The 17,078-nt window shown below is 39.8% G+C and overlaps 1 long non-coding RNA gene across 1 annotated transcript in view; it reads right to left on the bottom strand.

Annotated features, from left to right (window-relative positions):
• Positions 1–914: 914 nt before the first annotated feature.
• LOC140195901 (uncharacterized) overlaps positions 915–17,078 on the bottom strand; it is a 217,731-nt gene continuing 201,567 nt past the window's right edge. The window contains exon 3 of the long non-coding RNA XR_011885568.1: positions 915–1,882. This is a non-coding gene — a long non-coding RNA (uncharacterized lncRNA). The remainder of the gene's footprint in view (positions 1,883–17,078) is intronic.

Consider the following 17,078-nt stretch of genomic DNA (forward strand, 5'->3'; position numbering starts at 1 on the left):
GCTGCAAGAAGGTTATAACTTCATTGAAAGACCCCTGTCAAAACAACTGAATGAGCTTCTAGTACAATGCCAAACTGTCTATGACACATTCCAAAGTCCAGAATATGTGCTGAGGGATGTGTTAAAGCTTCCACAAAGGTTTGGGAAGAAAGGTATCTGTTTAAGTCCCTGTCCCCAAAGGGCACAAGACGCTTGTAACATATGTGAAAGCCTCTTGTATGTTTGTTGAAGGAAAGTTCATGCTGTGGTGATTTGAATGGAATGACATTGGCATTACTGAGAAAGATAATATATGAATGTACTATATCATACCTTCATGAATAAATTAATACTTTTGAAAAAAACATCACTTTTCCCAACCCTGGCATAATAAGCTATAAAGCACGTGGTAGGAAAGGCATCAGTTCTGGAAAAGAGGCCTCAAGGCCGCCTTTTCCTCCTGAAGGAAGAATTATCCAGGTCAGTGAATGCTGACTTGTGACTCCTGATCATTCTTGAGTGCCACAGGAAGCACTCCAGCATGATGCAATCAATAAAAAGTACCTATTGAGGAAGGCTGTTATACATTGCATGCACCCTCTGTTTATGCACAAGAAGACAGCCTAGGTTTTGTTTTCATAATAAAAAATGCATATGATATAATGTACAAGAGTGTGAGCTATAAACTTGTAAAACATTGCAGTGTTTGTGTGAATGTGTGTAAATATTCTTCTATGGAAATATTTTGCGCAAAATAAAGTAAGTTATGAAAATGAAAAATGCTCCCAACTTCACTCACTCAGTCACTCCCTTGCCTTAGTTGCATTCTATCTTCCTCTGACTGCTCTCTCTTCCTCCACCACACCCCTGCCTAAAATCCCAGTAGCCTGATCAATACTCTCCTGTTTATCTTTTCACTTAACAATAATGTCCTCTACCCACACCCATCATTGTCCTGTACCGCTGGGCATTTTCCATTGCTTTAGTTCAAAGTTCAAAGTAAAATTTATTATCAGAGTGCATACACGTCTTCTTCTGTAGGCGGACTTAGCAATTCTATAGAACAATAACTGTAAACAGGATCAATGGACAAATTATGCAAATGCAGATATAAATAAATAGCAGTAAATAATGAGCATGAAATAGCAAGACAACAGAGTTCTTAAATGAGTGTAGTTATCTCCTTTTATTCAAGAGCTGATGGTTGAAGGGTAATTCTTGAACCTGGTGGTGTGAGTCCTGAGACACTTGTACTTTCTGCCTGAGAGCAGCAATGAGAAAAGAGTATGGCCTGGGTGATGAGGATCTTTAGTGATGGAAGCTGCTTTTTTATGGCAATTTTTCATGTAGATGTGTTCAATGGTTGAGAGGGATTTACCCGCGATGTACTGGGCCGAATTCACTAACTTTTGTAGGATGTTCCACTCAAAGGCATTGGTGTTCCCATACCAGGCCATAATGCAGACAGTCAGCACACTTTCCACCACACATCTATAGAAGTTTGCCAAGGTTTTTGTTGACATGCTGAATCTCCACAGACTCCTGACGAAGTAGAGACGCTGTTTGTGCTTTCTTCGCAATTATGTTTATATGATGGGTGCAGGACCAAGATACACCAAGATGGGATACACTTTTAGTTCCCACCTTTTGCCAAATTACCTGAGGGACCAGTAATTGAACTTGTTCACTCATATGATGGTCATTGGTCTTCTTGCACCACCATCTCCAGGCTCTTGGATTTACCCTCCTGACATGGAACTCGAAAGCTATTTGCTGTCCCTGCCTTGTGACAAGAAGTCCTGACCTTACAGACAGTGGCAAGGTCTCCAGTGCAATATCCCATCACCTTGAATCCTGTATTCTCTTGTTGTGTCAACTTCAGTTGAAGAAAGTCTGCCAGTACCTGTACATGTTAATCAAATTAACAGGTTAGTTTCAAACAGGAAGCCCCCGAAGGGCCAGGCATTATTTTTGAAAAGAGAAGCAAAGTTAACATTTCACTTCTTAGATGAAGGATTTCTGACTTAAAGTGTTATTTCTTTCCTTCCACAGAGGCTACCTAACCTGCTAAACATGTTTACAACTTTCAAGTTTCATAGTACATTCCCAGCATCTACATTTTTTTAGTTTCCATTTTTCTTTAGGCAGTGCATACTTTAACTGGTACGCACCACTCACTATATCTTACACTGCTGAATCATCCAGCAAATACACAGCACAGCCAGAGGCTGCAATCATTTTGATTAGTCAACAGTAAGTGAGTGTCAGAAGGGCCATGGGAATGGCATGGATGAGCATGCAAAGCAAGCCTTGCTTTGGTGGAAGGAGTGTATCATCATGTTTACTCCTGGCAGTGCTTCCACAATAACACACTTGCAGGGATTTGATGATCAAAAAGCACAACTGGATGTTTACTGTTGGGGCTTACACTGGCATTACTCCAAGCTACTGGGTGCTCATCTCTAGAGATGATAGAGGTATTTTCATTTATTGGTAACATACATCAGATGATTTTCAGTAAACCTTGCTCTTGTCACTTGAAGTTGGTATAAACGATATCTGACATCACAAGCTTTGTAAAATCCTGTAATTTCTGTCATACAATACAACCATTTGCTTCATTACAATGCACAATATATAAAAAAAGCTAATTGGGATAGCCATAATAAAAATCCTAGTAAAGGACTGTAGAATGAAAAGGCTTTGATTACAGATACATCTAAATGAAAAGTTGTTCTCCATTAACTGATTCAAATGACCTTAGGCAGCTAAAGTTATATTACATGACTGACTTTGCGATATTAATCTGTAAACAATGCAACTTTAGAAGTGATTACAAAGTGATAGCAAAGTGATTTTGCATTTAATGGACATTGCACAATCTAAATATATTAGTTACTTTAATATTTACACACATTACCACTTCTATTTAATGCACGTAAGCAGCAAAGTACAACATCTGTTGAGTGTGTATTATGTTTAAGGCAAATTACTTCTCATTTACTTGTGTTCATTTGGATAAAGCATCTCTATTTCAGAGAATCATTTCACTTTTACACACAATTCCTTCCAGAGATAGTGGAACAATTCTTAGATCAACAAAATGTAAATCTGTTTAACTTCTCATGATTTATAAATTTGGAACCCAGCCAGTATAAATGTCAAATCTCTAGGGTCACACGGCAGTTCTGTTACAGTAAAAACAAATCACATGAGCTTTCCTGATGATGTAGCATTTAGTTATGACAGCCAAATTGGTCCTTCCCAAAAATAATTTTTCCCTATGCTGTGGCAGAACCGATAGACAACAGTAATCACAATTTTCAGTTAATTCAGAGATGTAACGAAAGCAGGAAAGGCTATTATGTGGCCATTTTTATTACCACAGAGGTAACTGTTGCAATAGAAGTAATGTTAATTCAGTCTATCAAATTGCCAATGACAACTAGAGTCCGGAGTCACGGATATTAGCATTGCATACTTGTCCAGACTTCAATAGGCAATAAATTAACAAGTAAGTATTGATTTCAAATGTTTAAACAAACATATAACATAGAATAGGAGCAGGGATAGACCAACTGCGCTGCAAGACTGCACTGCCATTCAATATGTTAATGGTTAATCTGCTCCAGTCCTTATCACTTGTACCAGTTCCCTGTAGCCCTCCAGAAATATCTATTTTTTTTAAACACACAGAATGATCTAGCCTCCACAATCTTCAGCAGCTGGAAATTCCAGAGATTCACCATTTACCACTGTCTGTGGGTTCTGACATCAGAGCTCCATACTGCAGGAGGAATGAGTTCTGTTGAACCCATGGGTTCACAATTTGGTGAGACCAGCATTTGAGGCCTAGTATTCGGGTTCCTGTCCTTGGCAAGTCTGGTGCTCGAGGCCTAGTTTTTTGGCAAACAGCATGTCTTGATGTTGATGTCGAGCATCAAGACCCAAGGGTGGAATTGGAAGTCTGGAAGTCAAAGCCCATTGGTTGGAACTGAGTCTGCAAATCTCTGCAAGTCCACTGGAAAAGTTGAAACCCAATACCCGCAGGTCCAACTATGAATCCACAAGAGGCTTAAGACCAAAGAGAATGGCCTGTCTTCCGGTTAAAGCACTGTGTTTGCGCATGGGTGGGGATAATGGAACTTATTTTATTGCTTGTTGTGTTCTGTGTTGTTCTGCCATGCACTGTGGGCATGCTAGATTAGCCCAGAATGTATGGCAACAGTTGAGAGTTGATTGCTAATCAAATGACTCATTTACTGTCTGTTTCAAAGTATAGTATAGGTGATAAATAAACCTGAATCTTGATCTTGAAGCTTCTGTGCAATAAAATTGTCATTGGCATTGATATTGGTATTGGTGGTTAGTATTGACATTGATTTATTATTGTTTCATGTACCAAGATAGAGTGAAAAGCTTGTCTTGCTTATTGTTCACACAGATCAAATCTTAACAGAGTACATTGAGGTAGAGCCAGGTAAAACAATATCAATGCAGAATAAAGTGTAAAACTTACAGAGACAGTTCAGTGCAGGTAAACAAGAATGTTAAATCCATTAAAAGTAAATTCTGATCAGCACTTGCAATGAACCATCAGAATATGCAGTGTTTCTAAAATGAGTGTGTGGTTGAAAGAAGTGGTTGTATATTTCCTGCCGAAGGTTTTTGGCCTGAAATGTTGACTATACTTTTTTCCATAGGTGCTGCCTGACCTGCTCAGTCCCTCCAGCATTTTGTGTGTGTTGCTTGGATTTCCAGCATCTGCAGATTTTCTCTTGTTTTTATATTTCCAAAATTTTGTTTTTAGAATGATGGGACAGGTTGACAAAGTGACTTAGAAGTGATCCTTTTGACAAAAATATGGAGTGGAAGATCAAGGAGGTTATGTTGTAACTGCATAAAATACAGGTACAATTGTGGGCACTGCAATATGGGAAGAACGTATTAGAGTGCACAAGAGATTCAGTAGAACGGTCCTTGGAATGAGGCACTGCAGGAGGTTTGTTTAGAGCAGGAGGGGATCTGATGATTATTTTCAACACTTCATTTTGTATCAACAGCACCAGCACACAACTTCCTCTGCAAATTAAAACTAATTTGTTATCCCTTCATTCTGATGATGGGTTCTTAGTCTGAAATATTAACTCTTTCTGCACATGCTGACTGATATGCTGCATGCTTTCATCTTTTTCACCTTTTATTTCTCCCCAGCAGAAAGTCACATGTGATTTGAATGATATGATGAAAATCATCAGGAATCAAGTGAAAAATGGGAAACACTCTGTTACCGGAAGGGTGAGAACTAGAGGAAATTGATTTAAAGTGATTGACAAAAGAACCAGCACTGACAAGAGGAAAAGCATATTCACCTAGTAAATAATCATGATTTGGAATTCACAGCCTGAAAAAAGTGAAGGAAGCTGGTTTTATCATTGAATTCAGACGACGGTTGAGACATGGACCTACACTCACTAGATAGGTTGAATGGCCTCAGTCTGTGCTAGAGTGACCCTGTGATCTTATGAATCATTCAACAATTTGGTCATAGTGATGAGAAACTTCAATTTTAAAGTGCACTTGTGAAAATCAAGACAACTGCAGATGCTGAAAATCCAAAATAAAATAGAAAATCCAGGAAATGCTCAGCACATTAGGCTGCATCTGTAGAAAAAGAAATCGAGTCAACATATAAAGTATACTCAGAGAATAAAGTACATGAGTATGCACTCAGGCAAGTTTGAGGCTTTTCCAATATGGGCTGAAATCTGAACATAACCACAGAATTGAAAAATAAATTGTGGTAAGTATTGCAGAAGTTAAGGCCAGTGAAGATATATCTGTAAAGAGTATTTATATTTTGTTTTTCTCTGCTTATGCAATTTATGAGTCTATTGGGCCCGACCTCACAGTAAACCTTATTCTATAAAATGGTTCCCATCTTGAACTGTTAATATTAGTATCTAGTCTTTCATCCTAAGGCTGCACAACAGACTTATCAGAAGCACAGCAACAACCTGTATTAGCACCGATATGGGGTGAATGCAATGAACTATTGTGCTAAAGTAGCCTGCACTCATGCTGACATCTATTGATGTGATGTCAAGCTGGGAGATGGTAATGCTCCTGTGAAGATGCTGGAAATGGTGGGATTATAGAAGTGACGATGTTGGGTATTTTCCATTTGGAGCAATCAATAGTTGGGATTAATTAGAGAATGGTTTGAGAATATCCTTGAATTGTTTCCTCTGTCATCCTGGTGATTTCTTGAAGAGACAGAATTCCACGTAGAGTGCATGCTTCAGGAGTCTGATGTCAGAATAATGTGGCTGAGTATAGTTAGATCCATAGCTCTGGGGATATTTCCCCTTTCATGCCAGTATATTTGGAGGATTCTGCAGAGATAGCATTGGTGGTACCTCTCCAGTGATTTGAGGTAATCATTGTAGGTGGTCCAAACCTTAGAGATGAACAGGAGGTAAACAGGAAAACTGTGAGATTTCTACCAGGGTTGAGCCCTTAATCTTTGTATACTCTTTCTTTCAAATGGCTACAGCCTGTGCTGATGCATTGGAGAAGGCGGTAAATTTTATCATTGAGGATCTGCTTTTATTGAGAGGTGATTTCCAACCTGTAAAAAGTGATCCACTTATCCAGAGTTATCTTGTAGACTTTTATCGCCTTGGTGGAGTGTTAAGTCATGGCACAGATCTGTACAGCACCTTTAGTTTGTGACGTCAATGAATAGGAGCAGGGCCTCCAAATGTGTGCCTATGTAAGCAGTTTGATGACTGTCATGGGAGTGACCTTGTTTCTGCAGTAGAATGACGTAAGGTAAATAGTTTTCCATTGGTACTGTATATTAACTGCACTTCAAGGAGAAATTTGGAAGGGAGATACAGTATTGCATTGAGATAGGTTATGAAAAGTGTTGAGGCAAAGACACAGCTTAGCTTGACACAATCTGCACTGAGATTAGGTCTGTATCGGAATTATTGTTTAGGATCATGCTTGGCACACCATCATATATACAGATGTAGAATGCAAGTGAATTTCTGATGTTAGCCAGATTTAAGACAAATTTACTCCACAGCCAATTTCAATTGATGAACCGAAGAGCATAAGGCTCATCCTCTGACATATTTCAGTGAAGAAACTGTCATTTGTATCAGATAAAATGCAAAACCTGGGCGCCACCTCTCGATGAATTTATCAATGTCCAAATGCTTCATATTTAATTTCTGCTGTAAGGATTTATTTTGTCTTGGATGATTAGTTTGTAACATTTTAATATCTTTATTTCATCTCTGCAAGTGAAGTCATTTTGATGAGAGACTGGAGCTTTGGCTGCTTCTGTTGAATTTAATTCATTTGAAATGGATGAAGTTGCAACACAGATTCTGTGACAGTTCAGTGTATTCATTGCATTGAATCAATGTAAAATGTTAGGAATATCTGGCCTATTTGAGAGCTTAGAATGAGAAAATTCTCTTTGGCAGGGTATATTATTTCAAACTGTCTATATTCAGAGTAAAGGTTTGGGAGCTTCATGTATGAGTTTGTCGTCAGTTGATATTGGGCAAGCTTCCATGTTTTTATTCCAAGTATGTTCCTCCATTTTATGTTCAGTTTAAATAAGAAGTGCTACAGTCTGGTAAAGAAAGTATTTACAATATGATTTATTAATGAAAATGTTAAACAAATCAGTAAAAATATTTAGAGTAATGCTTACAGACCTCAAAATACGTCATGGATTTAATTTGTTATGACTGATTAATGTTTTGACTCAAAAAAATGTCACAGGTCAGAAAGCAATTTCAGAGCACCAGTAAAGAAGGACAGGATGTTGGGTTTTGACTGAAATATCAACAGTTCCCTTTCCCCACAGATGCTGCTTTACCCACTGAGTTCCTGCTTGTTTTTCTCATCAGGAAAATGTTTACTAGTGAATCGGGAGCACATTTTCAGGAAATGGCATCGACTGCTTTGACTTGTTTCGCAAAACACAATCACCAATGTCCAAACAGTCATTGCAGAATCTGGCAAGTAATGTTTCTTAGCTTAACGTTGACCTACAAGGAATCACCACTCAGTCTCTTCAACAATTCTGTAGTCTGTAAGTCACTAGCAGTTACCCACTGCTGTTTGCTTTCACATTCATTCAAGAGACACTTTCAATCTCTCTTGTTCCTGTGACCCAGCTCCAAAGCACCAACTTATCTGATGAACACCCAACTCTCTCTATTCTGGTAGCACACCTATTATTCACATTTGTTATAGCCACTACAGAAACCAGTGTCCCAAGATATATATTTTTTGCCTACATGGGAGTCAGACCGTTGACAAAATATTCATTCTCATTATCTCTTGCTCCAAAAGCCAAGACAAAACTCTTGTCACTTATGACACCTGCTGCTTATGAATCTTATAACATATGAAAGAAATCTAGAATGTATCTGTATTATATTACCACGCTGAAGTACTTTTGATTCTTAAATATCTGAAAAATGATCTCTATCTGGCCAATATTAGCAAATATACAGTTCAACTCAAAATTACTTTCTTGCTATCAATGGTACTTCAATGAGTCATTCCAATAAATCATTACATTCTTGCACTGTTTTCCAAAATTCTTGAATATGGTCTACTGCATAATAATTTTGATGGTGCTCTCTGAAGAGATCATAAAATGTCAAAAGGACAATTTTAAAACTTTATTTCTTTAATTTAACACTGCCAGTGCCCCATTGCTGACCTACAACTGCACTGTTCAAAAGTACAGATAGGAGTTAAGCAAGCCGAGCTGTTAAAACATTTTCATCCTGATATCATCCGTTATGTCGAAGTTTTTGCAGCTGAGATCAATTTTAGTAATACGCAGTTTGTTTACTTTTGGACTGACCTTTTTTCCTTTGCTCTAAGTTCCAGTTTTATGATTAGCAGGATCCCATGGAGAAGCAGGACAGGTCATCAGTTACATAAACTGCTCAATCTTAAAACTGACCTGGAGTTGGGACAACATTGTCGGGAGAGGGAGGGGGATGTGGTCAGGGATTGGGCAGGTGGTGAGAAGCCAACAGCCAAAGGCTGGTTGTGGCCTAGCACCACTGACAGGTAAGAAAGTGTTATTACAGAGGAACTGTAAGGAACTAATACTTCCATTGACACTTTCCAAATCACATGCCCAGTTTAGCATTAATCTGTTCAATGCCTTAATCACTCAGATAACTGTGATAGTGTAATTTTCTTGCATAACCAAATTATTATATGTAAATTGATCTATTTTTTGCATAAATCTAAAATAAAGAATTAATATTTGTTGTGGGTAAAGGGAAAGCAAATGGCTGCCCAAGCTACAATTCTACATAATTCTTTTTCTGTGATTGAATTTGGCTTTTACAAAGTGTATATTTGAAATTGTATAATTAACTGGATCAGCAACCTAAAAAAATAGATTGTCACCTCCAACCCTTATCAGCCTTAACGTTAATCACAACTGCATATTAAATAATATGATCAGATGTGAGAGGGATGTTGAGAAAAGGGAGGGTTACTTTAATTACTCATTACACACTCAAAAAGATTTTCTAATGATTTTGCAAAACAAAACTCTGGTGCTCCAAATGGAAATTAAAACCGATGTGTATTTTTATACTGGAGAATCGGGTTTATAGAATTGCAGCAACCATTAACCGTAGTTCAACTGCAGATGCAGCAGGGTTATTTATTTCCTTCAGTTTGAAGTAAAATATTGCATTTCTTGATCTCAGCTGCAAAATAGTATCAGGTGATTTTAGTGGTTTAATGTAAATACCTTCTATATGCTTACTTTGTACCATTTACTGCATAAACTGAAACCTAGATCACCTAAAACATAAATCATGAGGATTCATAATAGAGTGATTCATCTTAATTTCAACTGCTTCAATTTCAATGAAAGTTAAGATTAATTACAGTAACAATGATTTAGAACGTGTGATAGGCCCCAATTTTTTTTCAAATTTGGTGGTGATTTTCAAAAAAATTTGTTCAATTACCGTAGCTGGAAATTAGTTTGTGTTACAGACCCTGATTTTGTTTCAATTTTTGATAGTCATTCACAATAGCACCATTGAACCTTGAATTACCATAAGACTGGAAGACATAGGAGCAGAATTAGGCCATTTGGCCCATCGAGTCTGCTTCGCCATTCCACTTTGGCTGGTCCCTTTTTCCCCTCCTCAGCCCCACTCTCCGTAACCTTTGATGCTATGTCCAATCCAGAACATATCAATCTCTGCCTTAAATACACCCAATGACCTGGCCTCCACAGATGCCTGTGGTGACAAATTCCACAAATTCACCATCCTCTGGCTGAAGAAATTTCTCCGCATCTCTGTTTTAAATGTACGCCCCTCTGTCTCAAGGCTGTGCCCTCTTGTCCAAGACTCACCCACCATGGGGAACATCCTTTCCACATCTATTCTATTTAGGCCTTTTAACATTGAAAAGGTTTCAATGAGATGCCCCTCATCCGAACCCTGGGCCAACATAGACAATTACGTAGAATTGTAGCTAGGGCAGCCATTTGCTTTCCCTTTAACCACGACAAATACTAATTCTTTATTTTAGATTTATGCAAAAATGGGTGAATTTACATATAATAATTTGGTTATGCAAGAAAATTACACTATCACTGTTATCTGAGTGATTAAGGCATTGAACAGATTAATGCTAAACTGGGCATGTGATTTGGAAAGTGTCAATGGAATGTACCCTGGGCCGAACCCTGCAAATATCTGGACCTGCCTCTCATTTTTTTTGCACTACCTTACTTTCCATCTTTCTATTTTCTATTTATGAATTATAATTTAAATTTTAAATATTTACTAATTTTTACTATTTTTAATATTTACTATTTGTAACCCAGGGAGTGGGAAGCGCAGAATCAAATATCACTGTGATGGTTGTACATTCTAGTACCAATTGTTTGGCAACAATAAAGTATAAAGTATCCTTCTAAATTCCAGTGAGTACAGAACCAGAGCCATTAAATGGTCCTCGTATGATAACCCTTTCATTCCTGGAATCATTTTGTGAACCTCCACTGAACCCTCTCCAATGCCAGCCCATCTTTTCTTAAATGTTCATAATTCTCCAGGTGAGGCCTCATCAGTACCGTATAAGGCCTCAGCATCACAACCCAGCTCTTGTATTCTATACACCTTGAAATGAAAGCTGTCACTGCATTTGCCTTCTTCACCACCGACACAACATGCAAGTTAAACTTTAGAGTGTTTTGGACAAGGACTCCAAAGTACCTTTGCATCTTAATTTTTTGTATTTCCTCACCATTTAGAAAACAGTCTGCACGTTTATTTCTACTACCAAAGGGCATGACCATGCATTTTCCAACATTGTATTTCATTTGCCACTTTCTTCCCATTCTCCAAATCTGTCCTTCTGCAGTCTACCTGTTTCCTCAACATTACCTGCCCCTCCACCAATCTTTGTATCATCTGCAAACTTGGGAATAAAGCTATCTATTCCATCATCTAAGTCACTGATACACAACATAAAAAGAAGCAGTCCCAACACTGACCCCTGCAGAATACCACTAGTCATTGGCAGCCAACCAGAAAATGATCCTTTTATTCCCATTTGCTGCCTCCTACCAATCAGCCAGTGCTTTAACCATGCCAGTAACTTTCCTATAATCTCTTAACTTGGTAAGCTGCTTCATGTGTGGCACCTTGTCAAAGGCCTTCTGAAAGTCCATATATACAACATCTGCTTCATCCCCTTTATCTACCCAACTTGTAATCTCCTCAAAGAATTTCAACAGGTTTGTCAGGCAAGTTTTCTCTTAACGAAACCATACTGATTTTGTCCTATCTTGACCTGTGTCACCAAGTACTCCATAACCTCATCCTTAACAATTAACTCCAACTTCTTCCCAACCCCTGAGGTCAGGCTAACTGGTCAAAAATTTCCTTTCTGCTGCTTTCTTCCTTTCTTAAGAGTGGAGTGATATCTGCAAATTTCCAGTCATCTGGAACCATGCCAAAGTCCAATGATTTTTGAAAGATCATTGCTAATATCTCCACAATCCCTACCGCTACCTCTTTCTGAACCCTAGGGTACAGATCATTTGGTCCAGGTGACCCATGTACCCTTGTCTTTCAGCGTTTTAAGCACCATCTCCCTTGTAATAGTAACTGCACTCACTTCTCTTCCCTCACCCCCTTCAACATCTGGCACACTGCTAGTGTCTTCCACATTGAGGACTGATACAACCCATTTAGTTCAACTGCCATCTCCTTATTCCCCGTTAGTGTTTCTCTGGCCTCATTTTCCAATGGTCCTATATCCACTGTCATCTCTCTTTTATTTTTTTACATATTTGGAAAAACCTTTTACAATCCACTTTGATATTTTTTGCTAGCTTGCTTTCATATTTCATCTTTTCCCTCCTAATGATGGATGGGAGATGCCAGGGAGTAGTGGTGGATAACTGTTTGTCAGGTTGGAGGCCGGTGACTAGTGTTGTGCCTCAGGGATCTGTAATAGGTTCAATGTTGTTTATCATATACATTAATGATTTGGATGATGGGGTGGTAAATTGGATTAGTAAGTATACAGATGATACTAAGATAGGTGGTGTTGCAGATAATGAAGTAGGTTTTCAAAGCTTGCAGAGAGATTTAGGTCAGTTAGAAGAGTGGGCTCAAAGATGGCAGATGGAGTTTAATGCTGGTAAGTGTGAGGTGCTACATTTTGGTAAGACTAACCAAAATAGGACATTCATGGTAAATAGTAGGGCATTGAGGAATGCTGTAGAACAGAGGGATCTAGGAATAACAGTGCATAGTTGGTGCATAGAAGGTGGAATCTCATATGGATAGGGTTGTGAAGAAAGCTTTTGGTATGCTGGCCTTTATAAATCAGAGCATTGAATACAAGAGTTGGGATGTAATGCTGAAATAGTACAAGGCATTGGTAAGGCGAAATTTGGAGTATTGTGTACAGTTCTGGTCACCGAATTATACGAAAAATGTCAGCAAAATAGAGAGAGTACAGAGAAGGTTTACTAGAATGTTACCTGGGTTTCAGCACCTAATTTACAGAGAAAGGTTAAACAAGTTGGGTCTTTATTCTTTGGAGTGTAGAAGGTTGAGGGGGGACATGATAGAGGTATTTAAAATTATGAGGGGGTAGATAGAGTTGATGTGGATAGGCTTTTTCCATTGAGAGTGGGGGAGGTTCAAACGAGGACATGAGTTGAGAGTTAAGGGGCAAAAGTTTTGGGGTAAAATGAGGGGGAACTTCTTTACTCAGAGAGAGGTAGCTGTGTGGAATGAGCTTCCAGCAGAAGTGATAGAGGCAGGTTCGATTTTGTCATTTTTTTAAAAAAACGGATAGGTATATGGACAGGAAAAGAATGGAGGGTTATGGGCTGAGTGCAGGTAGATGGGACTAGGTGAGACTAAGCATTCGGCACGGACTAGAAGGGCCAAGATGTCCTGTTTCCGTGCTGTAATTGTTATATGGTTATATGATGCTTTTAGTTGCTCCCTGTAGGTTTTTAAAAGCTTCTCAATCCTCTAACTTCCTACTAATTTTTGCTTTGTTGTATACCCTCTCATTTGCTTTTACATTTGCTTTGACTTCCCTTGGCAGCCACGGTTGTACTATTTTGCCATTTGAGTATTTCTTCATTTTTAGAATACATCTATCCTGCACCTTCCTCCGTTTTTCCAGAAACTCACGCCATTGCTGCTCTGCTGTCATCCCTGCCATCATCACCTTTCAATTTACTTTGGTACAGAATTGCAGAAGATTTAATAAGTGTCTGCAAATTGCTAAGAATTCCGTTGGAGACTGAGGTTCTAGTTACCTTCCCCATATAAATGAGAGAATGTAAGTTTGTGCAACACACATCAAAGTTGCTGGTGAACGCAGCAGGCCAGGCAGCATCTCTAGGAAGAGGTGCAGTCGATGTTTCAGGCCGAGACCCTTCGTCAGGACTAACTGAAGGAAGAGTGAGTAAGAGATTTGAAAGTGGGAGGGGGAGGGGGAGATCCAAAATGATAGGAGAAGACAGGAGGGGGAGGGATGGAGCCAAGAGCTAGACAGGTGATTGGCAAAAGGGGATACGAGAGGATCATGGGACAGGAGGTCTGGGAACCCAGAGGATGGGCAAGAGGTATATTCAGAGGGACAGAGGGAGAAAAAGGAGAGTGAGAGAAAGAATGTGTGCATAAAAATAAGTAACAGATGGGGTACGAGGGGGAGGTGGGGCCTAGCGGAAGTTAGAGAAGTCGATGTTCATGCCATCAGGTTGGAGGCTACCCAGACGGAATATAAGGTGTTGTTCCTCCAACCTGAGTGTGGCTTCATCTTTACAGTAGAGGAGGCCGTGGATAGACATGTCAGAATGGGAATGGGATGTGGAATTAAAATGTGTGGCCACTGGGAGATCCTGCTTTCTCTGGCGGACAGAGCGTAGATGTTCAGCAAAGTGGTCTCCCAGTCTGCGTCGGGTCTCGCCAATATATAAAAGGCCACATCGGGAGCACCAGACGCAGTATATCACCCCCGTCGACTCACAGGTGAAGTGTTGCCTCACCTAGAAGGACTGTTTGGGGCCCTGAATGGTGGTAAGGGAGGAAGTGTAAGGGCATGTGTAGCACTTGTTCTGCTTACACGGATAAGTGCCAGGAGGGAGATCAGTGGGGAGGGATGGGGGGGACGAATGGACAAGGGAGTTGTGTAGGGAGCGATCCCTGCAGAATGCAGAGAGAGGGGGGGAGGGAAAGATGTGCTTAGTGGTGGGATCCCGTTGGAGGTGGCGGAAGTTACGGAGAATAATATGTTGGACCCGGAGGCTGGTGGGGTGGTAGGTGAGGACCAGGGGAACCCTATTCCTAGTGGGGTGGCGGGAGAATGGAGTGAGAGCAGATGTACGTGAAATGGGGGAGATGCATTTAAGAGCAGAGTTGATAGTAGAGGAAGGGAAGCCCCTTTCTTTAAAAAATGAAGACATCTCCCTCGTCCTAGAATGAAAAGCCTCATCCTGAGAGCAGATGCGGTGGAGACGGAGGAATTGCGAGAAGGGGATGGCGTTTTTGCAAGAGACAGGGTGAGAAGAGGAATAGTCCAGATAGCTGTGAGAGTCAGTAGGTTTATAGTTGACATCAGTGGATAAGCTGTCTCCAGAGACAGAGACAGAAAGATCTAGAAAGGGGAGGGAGGTGTCGGAAATGGACCAGGTAAACTTGAGGGCAGGGTGGAAGTTGGAGGCAAAGTTAATAAAGTCAACGAGTTCTGCATGCGTGCAGGAAGCAGCGCCAATGCAGTCGTCGATGTAGCGAAGGAAAAGTGGGGGACAGATACCAGAATAGGCACGGAACATAGATTGTTCCACAAACCCAACAAAAAATGTAAGTTTGTGTCCTTTTTTGAGAAGCAAGACAACTAATGGCCAGTATTTTCAAAGGAAGTGGTCAAAGAGGCCTACCACTTGCTCTGAGACAGGAAAGGCGGCTCTAAGTTGGTTCACAGATTGCAAACAACACTGCTCTGAAGCTTCTCGATGCATCTTATTCAAAGGGAAAGGAATTTACTTCCTTGTCTAGATTTATCCTCACAACGGGCTTTCTCGTGATTCAGTGAGTTACAAGCTGCACGCAAATGGTGTATAGACTCTTTATTGGAACCTTTACCTGCTTCAAGTTGAAGTTCAAACTTAAGTTTAATTATCGTCCAACCATACATGAATATAACCAAATGAAACAACATTCCTCTGGGGTCAAGATGCAATACACGTTACCAAAAGCAGATAGCACGTGTGGTTACTATTCCAGAAAAAAACATACATCCCAACTCCGTAAGTGGCATCAGAATGGGAATCAGGTTTAATATCATTGGCATATATTGTGTAATTTGCTGTCTTTGTGGCAGCAGTGCAATGCAGTACATAATAATAGGAAAAAATGTGAATTGCAGTAAGTGTGTATATATATATATATATATATATATATACACACACACACACACACACACATATTTTTATATGTATACATACATACATATATATATGTATATAAAATAGTTAAACTAAATAAATAGTACCAAAATAGAAATTAAAAAGCAGTGAAGTAATGTTCATGGGTTCAATGTCCATTCAGAAATCTGATGGCAGAGGGGAAGAAGCTACTCTTGAATCATTGAGTGTGTACCTCCTCCCTGATGGTAGCAATGAGAGCAAAGCATGACCTGGGTGTTGGGTGTCCTTAATGATGGATGCCGCCTTTTTGAGGCGTCACTCCTTGAAGATGTCCTGGATACTATGGAGGCTAGTGCCCATGATGATGTTGACTAAATTTATAACTCTCCACAGCTTATTTTGATCCTGTGCAGTAGCTTCCTCCTCCTGCCCCATACCAGATGGTGATGCAGCCTGTTAGAATGCTCTCCACGGTACATCTGTGGAAATTTGCAAGTATCTTTGGCGACATATCAAATCTCTTCAAACTCTCTATGAAATCTAGCCGCTGTCATGCCTTCTTTGTAGCTGCATCGATATGTTAGGTCCAGAATAAATCCACAGAGGTATATTCTGCATATAGGAACTTGAAATTTCAGAATTTTCAGAATGGATCAAACTGTGAACTCTGGTGAGGAAAGAGGTGGTGGCATGTGCTTTTTAGTTAATTCTTGTTGGTGCATGGACACTCAGGTTATGTCAACTTCTTGTTCGCCTGATTAAGAACAACTAGCGATTAAATATAGACCATCCTATTTGCCTCGGGAGTACTCATCAGTGATTCTGACCGCAGTTTACATACCACCAGCAGATGATTATAAGCAAGCAGTAGCTAAGCTGCGCGATGTCGTCTGTAAACAAGAAACAGCTCATCCCGACACATTTCAAATTATAGTTGGTGACTTTAACCAGGCCTGTTTGGAAAAAAACCTGCCCAATTATCACTAGCACGTAACCTGTTGCACCAAGGTCCCAACCCACTAAACCACTGCTACACCACAATAAGGAATGCCTGTCATTCCTTCCCAAGACCGCATTTTCGCAATCTCAGATTATTTGGCTGTACTCTGAC

Source organism: Mobula birostris, chromosome 4 (genome assembly GCF_030028105.1).
Source record: "Mobula birostris isolate sMobBir1 chromosome 4, sMobBir1.hap1, whole genome shotgun sequence".
In the NCBI taxonomy this organism is placed as follows: domain Eukaryota; kingdom Metazoa; phylum Chordata; class Chondrichthyes; order Myliobatiformes; family Myliobatidae; genus Mobula; species Mobula birostris.